This window comes from Coregonus lavaretus, assembly GCF_964263955.1.
Source record: "Coregonus lavaretus genome assembly, chromosome: 19".
Taxonomy (NCBI): Eukaryota; Metazoa; Chordata; class Actinopteri; order Salmoniformes; family Salmonidae; genus Coregonus; species Coregonus lavaretus.
Window position 1 is genome coordinate 34,691,760 of NC_140006.1, and position 13,232 is coordinate 34,704,991.

The 13,232-nt window shown below is 41.4% G+C and overlaps 1 long non-coding RNA gene across 1 annotated transcript; it reads right to left on the reverse strand.

The window, feature by feature from the left end:
• Positions 1-6,633: 6,633 nt before the first annotated feature.
• Positions 6,634-7,477, reverse strand: LOC311146216. The gene is made up of 3 exons (XR_014614663.1): positions 7,296-7,477; positions 6,991-7,069; positions 6,634-6,782 (listed from the first exon to the last, which is right to left on the reverse strand). It is a non-coding gene; the product is annotated as an uncharacterized lncRNA (long non-coding RNA).
• Between the last annotated feature and the right edge of the window lie 5,755 nt (positions 7,478-13,232).

Sequence of the window (13,232 nt, forward strand, 5' to 3'; positions counted from 1 at the left end):
TCTCTCTCTCTCTCTCTCTCTCTCTCTCTCTCTCTCTCTCTCTCTGTGTGTGTGTGTTATTCAGTGTGTTTGTCAGTGTTTCGCTAGACCAAAGGTCCTGATGTTGATGATCTGCTATACTGTGCATTTCAGGCCATGAGGTCTTTGACTTAGATAAATCATCCTGGCAACCAAAATAATTCAAATGGAGAATGTCCTTCACACACACACACACACACACACCTGGTCATCTGGAGTCGAGCAAACCGGGAACATTCCCAGGACATTAGCTAACATTCCCATTCAGTTCTAGTTAGGGTTTTATCTAACATTAGGATGATAACATCCCAAAAATATTCAAATATTTTTTTTTTCATAATAAAACGTTTTTTAATTTTCAGATAATACAAAAAATCCTTGTAATGTTCTCCTTAAATTCAACAAAATGTGTTCTGTGAATGTTCTTGCAACATCAAGCAAATGTTTTATACAAATATTGTATAATCATCAGCACAACTGGACAGTTTCTTTGTAATTAGATGTTTTGGTGCAACCTAATGAATGCTCTGGGAACGTTGACAGAACCCAGTTTGCTGGGTAACCTCAAGATCAAGCACTTTATTACTAGCTAGATAACTACAGATATCTTGAAAATAGAACGATTTCACTCTGAAAATAGACAGAAAATAATGGTAAGACTTAAATGTGTAAAGTAAATGTGACTGTAGTTACTCCTTCCGAATAGCCTACTTCCTTCCTTTTCATCCATGGACAACAAATCATTAGAGACAGAGCTCAGTGGGGAGATTATATGAAAATAATTGTAATAGTGCTCAAATGCATGCAAATCCTACACTAATAGGATGTCTGTAGAATAATAAGGCAACGTTTGCCCAGTGTGATCTGATACACAATTTATGTTTGATTGCTCCATTCGTCTAAGAAGTGAATTAGCTTTAGGCTTTACTCGGACTCAGAGCATAAAGAGACCAGTTTGTCTTTGGTGGGGAACATGGAGTTGCCCCTCTAAAGGCCATTAGACTAATGTAGTATATCCAATCTTGTGTTTATGTCCGTCTGTCTTCTTCTTCTTCTTCTTCTTCTTCTTCTTCTTCTTCTTCTTCTTCTTCTTCTTCTTCTTCTTCTTCTTCTTCTTCTTCTTCTTCTTCTTCTTCTTCTTCTTCTTCTTCTTCTTCTTCTTCTTCTTCTTCTTCTTCTTCTTCTTCTTCTTCTTCTTCTTCTTCTTCTTCTTCTTCTTCTTCTTCAGCAGCATTGCTGTTGTCACCGTTATCGCCACTGTCTTCCTCACCGTCCTCATAAATCCTGTTGATGTCATCATCTTTAACAGTGTTCCCCTAGTAACCACTTAACTGATGTAGAGAGGGTTTCTGAGGGTGATCTAATGAGAGTATGGCTCCTTATAGTCCAACCTAAAATGTGCTAAATGTGCTGTGACTGTCACAATCCCTCTTTCTAAAAGTTATAGCTCAGCTAAACAAGCTGAATGCTCCATAATTTATTCAGCAACCTCATGATTATTTCAAATGAAACCAAGTATTTTTCCAGTGGCAACCCTGATATTCTTTAATCTTTTGGTGTTTTGTTCAAGGGAGCAGATTGGAAGTATCCTACAGTAGCCACAGATTTTTGTAGATTATGAATGATCAGATTATTGATATCGAAAATCAGATGTTGATACTGTTATGTCGTTCCCCCTCATCATCTAGATCAAAAGGTTATTGTGATGATAAAACTATCTTGTCTTTTTCCTGGTCACCCTTAGATGGTACAGCACAGAAACATGGTACAGTGAATATGGATGTGTTAACTGTGAATTAATTGAATGCATATGAGGAGTGAAATACTGTATGCTGCAGTAACAACAAGACTGATAAGGTGTCTTGTTTTCATAGTATTTACTACTGTCGTATATTCACCAAGAAAAGCTGACACTACTCAAGTTCAGATCACCTTGACAATCAAGTAGATTTACTAGAAGGGCAATCTAAACCATATTCAGTAACACTTTATACTGTAGAAATGGGTAATGGAGAACATTTGCCTCTTGATAACAATAATTAATCATGATTGGTTTTAGTTCCCTCATTTTAACAATATTGTGGCATGCCTGTGCCCCCTCTAGTGGAATATGATAAACAGGAAAATATTTGTCTCCTACTACTGACAACCTGATGACCTCGTTGTCACTGAATGTCACACTAGATTAACTGCATTTTTTTCATATCCAGTCAAACAAGTCCTATTTCATAACTTCAAATCAATGTCACCTTTTCAGTAAAGATCCACTGCCAGACACCTGAATATCTTTACTAAATTACTATTTCTCAGGTCGACACAACAGAAATAGACAAAGAAATACATACAATCCCCCTAGATCCTTTGCAATGAGACAGCGTAACCTAAATCTGAGTATGAGATGATAAGACTTGCCATCCAAATCAGGCATGTGGAGTTGAGACAGAGAGTAGCCTACAAATTGATTTGTCACAGTGCCTAAAATAAAGCAGGGTAGCTCAGTCAGCGAGTGAAACTAAACAGCCATCTTGGTTCAGTTACTGTATTTGTTCTCTATGGACACTCTTGGAGTGATAATGATTTATTTTGCTTTGTTTTGTTTTTGCGGTTGCTTGGTGACTAATGTTTGGGTGGTGGCCCAGACAGGAATGGATTGGAGACATTTTAGGGACAGAGAACTGTGAATAATTTATTTGACAAAACTATACAATAAGAAGAAGAGACAGCAAACACATTCTCCTCCTTTCTCTGCCTAAAGGTCTCATCCTATTAAATAATGAATAAGGTAACTAGGAAGCCTTCACATAAAAATGAGGTTGTGTTAATATAAAGGCAAACACTTCTGATTAGGAGCTATGGGACTGGTTTATGGTTTAGCCTTGTCTTTAACTAGAGGAAGCATTGTTTGTTCCTCAAAGGACCCAAAGGACACGACAGTCTTATTCTTCATCTTCACATAGACCTAAATCAATCCCTCCTTCTACCCTTCTGTGTGGGTAGACTTGCAGTGCACACACCAACTGACAAGATCACAGTGGTGAAATTGGAATTTCAGACACTTCCCTACTGCTAATATGTCCTCTATTTCAGGGGTTCTCAAACTTTAGTGACACTTCTGTGGTCACCTTGTTGTCACAATGTAAAAGGTCAGATGTTAAATAAACAAGGTGTAACCGCGACAATCTGCGATTCAGAACCACTGAAGCGGACAACGGCAGAATCACAACTCCGAAGTTCAGTACTACAGGACAGTATACTGTACAGTGACCTTATCAGGAGCAGCCACTTCCCACTGGAGAATCACGAAGGCCTAACCAAAACATAAGAAGCCCAAAATCCTGTAAAAAATCCTATACGAACTCACATTTTCTTGTCTGTGCAGCCATATTGACTTTTTCAATCCAAACTTTAGAACTGTAAATAATAGGGAATAAATTGGAACCAAATGAAAATAGATCTCTCCATTGTTTCTTTAAAATCCCAGCCATAACTTCCAAATATTGGCGTCCTAGTCCCTCTGGTTGAGATTCACTGCTACACAATGTTGCATCATGACAAATATGAGAGTGGTTAGGGGCAACTTTTACCTACTCATCAGTTTGTCCCAACCCGATCCCCTGTGTGTGAATTGTACTTTGCAGGCCACCATATTGGAAGCTGGTCCAGGAGGGGATGTTGTAGCAGTTGTAGCAGTTGTAGCAGCCTCCTCCGTCCTCCTGCTCCTCAGAGACACAGTGGAACAGCAGCATGTTCATGTCCACCAGAGTCAGCTTAGACATGATCCTGCATGGGGATAGAAGACAGAGTAAAAAAAAAACATTAGAACACTGACCTGAGAGAACAAAACTGACTAGAGACTGAAGAGCCCCATTGAACAGTATGTTCCTCAATACATAGGCTACAGTATGAACATTATTAATCATGGTGCTGATGAGGAGGAGGAGGAGGAGGAGGAGGAGGAGGAGGAGGAAGAAGAGGAGGAGGAGGAGGAGAAGGAGGAGGAATAGGAGGAGGAGAAGGAGAAGGAAGAGGAGGAACAGGAGTAGGAGGAGGAATAGGAGGAGGAGGGGGAATAGTAGGAGGAGGAGGAGGAGGAGGAAGAACAGGATGAGGAGAAGGAGAAGGAACAGGAGGAGGAGGAGGAGGAGGAGGAGGAAGAATAGGAGGAGGAGGAGGAGGAGGAGGAAGAACAGGATGAGGAGAAGGAGAAGGAACAGGAGGAGGAGGAGGAGGAGGAGGAGGAGGAGGAATGAGAGGAGGAGGAGAAGGAGAAGGAAGAGGAGGAACCGGTACAATGGATACAAATTATATTGAACATATCACTATATCAAATAAAATGCTTCTAATCTTACAATAAATTGGGAAATGTATTATTTATAATCTAAAAAGCTAATGGGTCTTTCTATAAACTAGGGTACCTGTGAGCATTTCTTGTAGTGGACAACTGTTTGGAGCTGTTACAAAGTCATTCATAATAATTTGCATTAAGTTATAAAGGGGGAACATAGATACATTTAATGTAATTCATGAGTTGAATCAAAACCTATGTTTAAACCCTTTCTCATGCTTGGAGTCTTCACAGATTTGGCAAAAATCGTGTGACATAAAACACTAACTTTCTTTCCTTACATTTATGATACTGTTGTTTGTTGTTTTATCATATACTAAGCATTTAACAATTGAATTATACATTGACCTTGATCCTGTGAAATTCCTGTGTGAAAACTGTTTTCATGGGCACACATATCCAAAATAATGTATGTGATTGTGAAATCCAATGCTTCAAACAGAACATTGTAACTTTAATAAAACAAAAGTAGATACTGTCCTTAACGGGGTTCTTCAATAATTATGCATAATAGTTGTTTGATGGGGGTTTAGCTGTTTAGTTATGTGGGGACATTATCTAGCAACATCAGCTGATTTAGGAAAGGATTTTCTGAATGACAGTCAAGTGATAAAGAGCTTGTGTGATATTGCACGCGATTTAACAACAGCCAAAGTGCGGGAATTCATGTTGATCTCGAGGGTTGACAGAACATTTTTGGTGTCTATGTTGTTACCAGGTCAAGATAATTAGCCTAATTCTTGGACAACATTAAATCAAGATTACTCATCGGCCTGAAGTCCTAGAATAAAACAAAAATGATCTGCTTGAAGGTAATTGTCTCTTTTATTCGTGTACATGATTTTTGTTGGTAAAAGGCATGAAGTTGGCATTGATAGCTGGCTTCTGACTTATTAAATCTACTAGCAACTGGCAAGCTGTATCAGGCAACTTTAGATGTGAGGGGAAAATGAATAGCTATATTTGCTAAGCTTTCCATCTGATTGATAAAGTTGATAAAAAATGCCATTAGCAAGCGAGATTGAAACTGCTTGGTGAAAGTTAGCTAACGTTACTTAACTCCCACCATCTGTCTGAGTTCACCACCTTAGGTAGCTAAGTGGACCGAAGCTAGGTTTCTAGAAAATAACTATATATTTGCTAGCTATAATACTGTCTATTGTGAACACTTTTTGTCAAACTACTTCGTTACCCTGCCTGTTTATTGATGCACTGTTTACTGAAAAAGTTGGCAAGTTAAATGCTCCTCTTAATTTCACTGCAAATAGGCTGTGTTGTTTTGGTATAATTTGGCTGAATAGGCTTGTGCACATTTACATGAGTGTTTCATTAGTTAACTAAGTTACTGACTGTCTAGACTCATTCTTATTCATGTTTTTTTTTTGGTGTTGCATTTCAGATGAAGAGAGAGTTAGATCACTAGAAAGTAGCATGCAGACAGTCCAGGGCCCGTATTCACAAAGCATCTCACAGTGGGAGTACTGATTTTAGGATCAGTTTAGCCTTTTATATCACAATGAATGATTACATTGACAAGGGGGATCCAGTCCTAGATCACTCTTCCTACTCTGAAGAAGCTTTGTGAATACGGGCCCGGGAAGAAAGCTATTGTCCAATACCTTGCACAGCAGTCTTTCACCACAGGACCCTAGAGGTATTACAGTCAATGCTTATGAACTGAATATTTGTATGTGAATTTCCATATACCAATGGCACTAACAAAAGGGCTGAATTGTTCAGCAACATGTGCAGTGAACATGGCTTTGGTAATGAAAGGTACATAATACATTTATTGTCACCTCCCTGTCAGGCCACTGCATGCTGTGACATGGGCTTGGATGGTGACGCACATCTGCTTCCAGCTTCCTGACTGAATACTGAGGTCTTCAGTGGTTCCAGAAGCAAGGGCCTTACCTGGGTGTACAGCAACAGTATTTTTGTCTTCCATCCATTCTGTCAACATGTACGGTATTGTATGTAACTAATCAAATTCATACAAACTGCTATGGACGCAAGCACCGACTTATATTCACTTTGTCCCATTCTTTAATCTTGTCTGAGATATATATTTTAGTTGAGCCATCTGTATGATATACAATAATACAAATGCATTCACTCTGGACATGAGACTTGGATGTATTTTATAACTTTTTAATCATAAGCCTATTTGTCTTGATGTTTAAGTTATCACAGAAGTTAGTAAAAATTTGATTTGAAGACCAACATGACAAACATGCTATGAAAAAGTTATTTTATTGTTATCTTACCATTAAAAAAATGAAAATGAGTTGTTTATACAAAACTTTATTACATTTGGTCATCCACAAAATGTGGCCATTGAAAGTCTGCAGATAGCTGACAACAGGGTGGCAGGTTTTATGATATGCTGCTCTAGAGTTCCATCGCCCAGCAGACTCACCTAGAAGAAATGGGGATGGACACAAGTTAGTTTGGATAAAAGTCTGGGAGACTTTTACAGGGAGGAGAGAGCATGAGTTTTGGAGTGAGTACAGTATATCCAATCCAACAGTTGGCCCTGGATAATATGCTAGCATCACACGAGCAGACTGCCATAGTGAAGGAGGTTTACATAACGCATCAAGTATACTATTACGAGTGGAGCTTACTTCTCTGTGCACTGGAGAGATCGCAGGTAGTTGGTCAGAAGGCTTTGGAGGTCCTTGGACCAGTCTGTCTCTGTAGCACCTGGAGAGAGATGGATAAAGGTAGTAAGTGTGCTTGAAAGAGTGAGCCCTCACCCCTGACCTACCACTGGCCCAGGGCCTCCTGCCTAACCCTCTAATCGCAGTCTCTCTGACAAGGAGTTACTCCAGGAGTATGGTGCATAGGGCTTCTCCACTTATTATATGAGTGTAGTATTAGTTCTTAAAATGGTATAATGCAATGTAAAGGACATTATAATATGACTTACTGACAAGGAGTGCTCTATGTTCCTGCTGATAACAAGCCTCAACCTGCATGCAGAGAAATGTCCTCCCTTAGAGTATGGTTGCATCTACACTATATACAGTGCATTCGGAAAGTATTCAGACCCCTTGACTTTTTCCACATTTTCTTACGTTACAGTCTTATTCTAAAATGCATTAAATAAAAATCCTCATCAATCTACACACAATACCCCATAATGATGAAGCAAAAACAGGTTCTTAGAAAACATAAATAACTTAATTACATAAGTATTCAGACCCTTTGCTATGAGACTCGAAATTGAGCTCAGGTGCATCCTGTTTCCAATGATAATCCTTGAGATGTTTCTACAACTTGCTTGGAGTTCACCTGTGGTAAATTCAAATGATTGGACATGATTTGGAAAGGCACACACCTGTCTATATAAGGTCCCACAGTTGACAGTGCATGTCAGAGCAAAAACCAAGCCATGAGGTCAAAGGAATTGTCCATAGAGCTCCGAGACAGGTTGTGTTGAGGCACAGATCTGGGGAAGGGTACCAAAACATTTCTGCAGCATTGAAGGTCCCCAAGAACACCGTGGCCTCCATCATTCTTAAATGTAAGAAGTTTGGAAACACCAAGACTCTTCCTAGAGCTGGCCGCCCGGCCAAACTGAGCAATCGGGGGAGAAGGGCCTTGGTCAGGGAGGTGACCAAGAACCCGATGGTCACTCTGACAGAGTGAAGATGGGAGAATCATTTCTGCAGCACTCCACCAATCAGGCCTTTATGGTAGAGTGGCCAGACGGAAGCCACTCCTCAGTAAAAGGCACATGACAGCCCGCTTGGAGTTTGCCAAAAGGCACCTAAAGACTCTCAGACGATGAGAAACAAGATTCTCTGGTCTGATGAAACCAAGATTGAACTCTTTGGCCTGAATGCCAAGCGTCGCATCTGCAGGAAACCTGGCACCATCTTTACGGTGAAGCATGGTGGTGGCAGCATCATGCTGTGGGGATGTATTTCAGCGGCAGGGACTGGGAGACTAGTCAGGATCGAGGGAAAGATGAAAGGAGCAAAGTACAGAGAGATCCTTGATGAAAACCTGCTCCAGAGTGCTCAGGACCTCAGACTGGGGCGAAGGTTCATCTTCCAACAGGACAACGACCCTAAGCACACAGCCAAGACAACGCAGGAGTGGCTTTGGGACAAGTCTCTGAATGTCCTTGAGTGGCCCAGCCAGAGCCCGAACTTGAACCTGATCGAACATCTCTGGAGAGACCTGAAAATAGCTGTGCAATGACCCTCCCCATCCAACTTGACAGAGCTTGAGAGGATCTGCAGAGAAGAATGGGAGAACCTCCCCAAATACAGGGGTGCCAAGCTTGTAGTGTCAAACCCAAGAAGGCTCGAGGCTGTAATCGCTGCCAAATGTGCTTCAACAAAGTACTGAGTAAAGGGTCTGAATACTTATGTTAATGTGATATTTCAGTTTCTTATTCTTAATACATTTGCAAAAATTTCAAAAAAACTGTTTTTGTTTTGTCATTATGGGGTATTGTTTGTAGATTGATGAGGGGGAAAAACGATTTAATCCATTTTAGAATAAGGCTGTAACGTAACAAAATGTAGAAAAAGTCAATGGGCCTGAATACTTGACAGTTCTTTTGTGTTTCTTCCATTGGCGAATAATCGCACCAACTGTTGTCACCTTCTCACCAAGCTGCTTGGCGATGGTCTTGTAGCCCATTCCAGCCTTGTGTAGGTCTACAATCTTGTCCCTGACATCCTTGGAGAGCTCTTTGTTCTTGGCCATGGTGGAGAGTTTGGAATCTGATTGATTGATTGCTTCTGTGGACAGGTGTCTTTTATACAGGTAACAAGCTGAGATTAGGAGCACTCCCTTTAAGAGTGTACTCCTAATCTCAGCTCGTTACCTGTATAAAAGACACCTGGGAGCCAGAAATCTTTCTGATTGAGAGGGGGTCAAATACTTATTTCCCTCATTAAAATGCAAATGAATTTATAAAATTTTTGACATGCGTTTTTCTGGATTTTGTTGTTGTTATTCTGTCTCTCACTGTTAAAATAAACGTACCATTAAAATGATAGACTGATCATGTCTTTGTCAGTGGGAAAACGTACAAAATCAGCAGGGGATCAAATACTTTTTTCCCCTCACTGTAGGTCCTGGATGGCAGGAAGCTTGGCCGCAGTGATGTACTGGGCCATACGCACTACCCTCTGTAGTGGCCAGCTCTAGGAAGAGTCTTGGTGTTTCCAATTTGTAAGTCGCTCTGGATAAGAGCGTCTGCTAAATGACGTAAATGTAGCACCTTACGGTCGGAGGCCGAGCAGTTGCCATACTAGGCGGTGATGCAACCGGTCAGGATGCTCTCAATGGTGCAGCTGTAAAACTTTTTGAGGATCTGGGGACCCATGCCAAATCTTTTCAGTCTCCTGAGGGGGAAAAGGTGTTGTCGTGCCCTCTTCACAACTGTATTGGTGTGTTTAGACCATGATAGTTTGTTGGGGATGTGGACACCAAGGAACTTGAAACTCTCGACCCACTCCACTACAGCCCCGTCGATGTGAATGGGGCGTGTACGCCCCTCCTTTTCCTGTAGTCCACGATCAGCTCCTTTGTCTTGCTCACGTTGAGGGAGAGGTCTCTGACCTCCTCCCTATAGGCTGTCTCGTCATGTTGGTGATCAGGCCTACCACTGTTGTGTCGTCAGCAAACTTAATGATGATGTTGGAGTTGTGCTTGGCCACGTAGTCGTCGGTGAACAGGGAGTACAGGAGGGGAATAAGCACGCACCCCTGAGGGGCCCCCGTATTGAGGATCAGCGTGGCAGATGTGTTGTTGCCTACCCTTACCACCTGGGGGCGGCCCGTCAGGATGTCCTGGATCAAGTTGCAGAGGGAGGTGTTTAGTCCCAGGGTCCTTAGCTTAGTGATGAGCTTTGTGGGCAATATGGTGTTGAATGCTGAGCTGTAGTCAATGAACAGCATTCTCACATTGGTGTTCCTTTTGTCCAGGTGGGAAAGGGCAGTGTGGAGTGCGATTGAGATTGCGTCATCTGTGGATCTGTTGGGGCGGTATGCGAATTGGAGTGGGTCTAGAGTTTCCGGGATGATGGTGTTGATGTGAGCCATGACCAGCCTTTCAAAGAACTTCATAGCTACCGATGTGAGTGCTACGGGGCGGTAGTCATTTAGGCAGGTTACCTTCACTTTCTTGGGCACAGGGACTATGGTAGTCTGCTTGAAACATGTATGTATTACAGACTCGGTCAGGGAGAGGTTGAAAATGTCAGTGAAGACACTTGCCAGTTGGTCTGTGCATGCTCTGAGTACACGTCCTGGAAATCCGTCTGGCCCCGCGGCCTTGTGAATGTTGACCTGTTTAAAGGTCTTGCTCACATCGGCTACGGAGAGCGTGATCACACAGTCGTCCGGAACAGCTGGTGCTCTCATGCATGCCTTAGTGTTGCTTGCCTCGACGCGAGGATAAAAGGTATTTAGCTTGTCTGGTAGGCTCGTGTCACTTGGCAGCTCGCGGCTGGGTTTCCCTTTGTAGTCCATAATAGTTTGCAAGCTCTGCCACATCCGACGAGCGTCAGAGCCGGTGTAGTAGGGTTCAATCTTAGTCCTGTATTGACACTTTGCCTGTTTGATGGTTCGTCTGAGGGCATAGCGGGATTTATTTTGGTCATGTAGTGTATCTCCTCCAGGCTCCAATAAATAAGATTACAAACCTGCAGAGATTAACAAATGAAATTGGTAACTGTATTTAAGATTCATGTATCAGTTGACCTACTTCATGATTCATGCCTGTAAATGACAACAGAGCAGTCGTCGTAGTTCCCACAGCCACAAAGTCATACATCCCGCCTATTTCTACAATTTATCTAATTAAAATCTGATTTTAAACCTAAGCCTAACCTAACCACACTGATAACCTTATACCTAACCTTAAATTAAGACCAAAAAGCTAAACGTTTGTTTTCATGGATTTGGCCAATTTTGACTTTGTGGCTATGGTAACTAGTTGAAACCCAACAGAGCTGCTAAGAAATATGCACGCCATTTTGTGATAATGGTTACGACAAATTACATGGTATCCATGTGAATTTATAGCTAAGCTATTATTTATATTATGGCACCACATATCATTTCACTAACAATTGCAACCTCGACTTATTCCATCATGACATCAACAACAACATGCTCCTTATTTGACTGTAGTTAGCTGCTAGCTTAGCCAGATGCAGCCTGTGATTGAGGCGGAATAATTTTGCAGCCAAACTACTTCAAATAGGGTGATTAGCCTAGGTAGGTATCTAGCTAAATGACAACTATTAATTCTAGAAGTATCGACTCTATTGCTTAATTCAGAAAGTAGGCTTCACCTCCCGAGTTACATCTGTGGGCATTAGCTCGCTAGCTAGCATGATCTAGGTAGCCAACATGCATTGTTTCTGACATTCCACAATCCTGCTTACTTTACATCTGACAGATATTTTGCTACTGTAGCTAGCTAGATAATAATGGTTTATGATAAGTGCAGTTAGTTCATTATCTATCCAGCTAACTAGCTAAGTGTAAAATGTAGCTAGCTAGCTAACCAACTAGGCAGATATCAAAGACACTCACTTGGTAACTTGCCATACTTTTCTGACCAACTAGACATTACTTTAGCCGACCTCGGCCGACTCCTTCTTGCCTACTCCTGTTTATACGTCTTCTTCTAGGTTAAAAACTATATGGCTGTAATCCGTTGCTTCAAAAGAAACCCACTCGCACACTGCCATCTGGTGCAGCCAGGCAGTCAATGGCTCAGCGTTCCAAAAGTATTCACCTGAATCTACATCAAGCCTGGACAACGTTCTATATAATATTTTTATGGTGAGCGTGCATCCCAGAGGTATTTAATCTATTATATCTCCAATTTAAAATGTCGGATTGAAAGAAAAGTGACTTATCAGATTCATACATATTTACACTACTCATTATAGTTTTTATTTATTTAAGTGAAACATGGCATTTAATTAATTGATTAATAGCTGCCCATAATGTGCCAAGATAAGGTAAGATTTCTCAATTGCTGCATAAGATTTAGTGTTAATTGACTTATTAATGAACTGCTGTTACTGTAAATGGTTAGCTGACTGATATAGCATAGCTACCTAGCTACCCATTGGTAATCTTATTAAATGAGGCTATACAGACAAAACAACAGTATCTATTGCTAGACTAGAGATATCCCCTAGCTATAGTTAGTCAGTGGTTGTGCATTTAACTTGCTGGAATGAAGCAAGGGTATGAATAGTAGACATGTAAATATATCCTTTCACTGTTTACAGCGGGTATCCAGCTCCGCAGACCTGTCTGATCAGCCTGATAGGGTGCTGTGTGTGTCCAGTTTACACCTGTGCAAATATGTGTGTGTGTATAGCAATGGAATTAAACATCTAACCAAGGCCTCAAGTGTCGTGCTGTAGGTCCACCACACACCCGAAGGGTTGTGGGGTCCTGTCCAGAAACAACCCCTACTCCCTACCGTTAGACACTTGTGGAGATTTGAGAGAATTGGACAGGTATAAGCAATACTGCCAAAATTCCACCAAACCTATTAGAGCGTAAGGTGGAGCTCTCAACATGTCACCACCCATCAATCCCTCTCAGATCTCCACAAATGTCTAGACTCTGGGCAGTAAGGACTAGGGGTTGTTTCTGGACAGGCCATGGGTATTATGATTGCTCAGCCAGTCAGTCAGGCAGTCTGGTACTGTCAACAACAAAGAAAATCGCTGTCAAATACTTGCTTCCTCTGACTTTGGAAGAATATCTCAATTGCATTTCCTTGATTCCTTGACCCTTCCCTCCTCTCCCCCAGTGTACTTTGAGAGGGAGGTGAGGAATGAAGGAAACAAGGGGAGAATCTCAATTGCATT